This window comes from Babylonia areolata, chromosome 9, assembly GCF_041734735.1.
Source record: "Babylonia areolata isolate BAREFJ2019XMU chromosome 9, ASM4173473v1, whole genome shotgun sequence".
Taxonomy (NCBI): domain Eukaryota; kingdom Metazoa; phylum Mollusca; class Gastropoda; order Neogastropoda; family Buccinidae; genus Babylonia; species Babylonia areolata.
Genome location: NC_134884.1, coordinates 45,798,852 through 45,799,694, shown reverse-complemented (window position 1 = coordinate 45,799,694; position 843 = coordinate 45,798,852).

Here is an 843-nt window from a genome sequence, read left to right as displayed (position 1 = left end):
CCTTTTTATTGGAATCGCTTGAACAACTGCTCCGCCCTCCTCCGCTGTATTCATTGGTTCGATCACTTCGTCTCGTGACTCTGTGATTTTCGTTTCCTGTCAGCCCTTAGAGACACGCCCACAAACCTGGCTAAGTTTCAGTTTCAAGTCTCTTTCAAGTCTGGTCTTTAAACCCACCTCTTCCCAAAATAGTCTCCCTTCCCTGCCTCTTCTTCAATTGTCTTCAGTTTCTCCAGTTTTACAGCTATGCATGCGTGTGATTGACTGGTCCGAAAGCGCTTTGATTTGTCTCTGCACAAGATCAATTCAGCGCTATATAAATAGCATTATTATTATTATTATTATCATTATTATTATTATTATAGTTTCAATGAGTCAAAGCGTACGGACTGATGACACTCTACACCACGTGTGCACTTTTGGTGCCGGACCTTCGCATAAACCCAACGCGCTTGTCAGGCTTTATGGCTGATAAAAATAAAGGCTAATAGATAGTTAATGAAAACAACTGTTATTGTAAACAGTCAGTGTTCAGCATCGTTTTAAGCAGGAGTGTGGCTGTAGAGAGTGTGATACAGTTTCACCCTGTACTTGCTCGTAATTTGCACATGAATGTTTAGGATTATGGCCCGAGGATAGGTTGATTAAAGTAGTTACAGTTAACAAAAGAAGAAAAGAAAAAAAATCGCTCAGTTTCCAGATCATGCACAGATGGTGAATAGCATGAGCGTGGCGTCAATTCTTTGAAGCAAGTATTACTACAGATTAATAATTTGGCAGTATTTTGTCTTGTAATTCTTTAAAAAAATTTTTTTTTTGTTTCATAGAAAAATAACCCTTTCG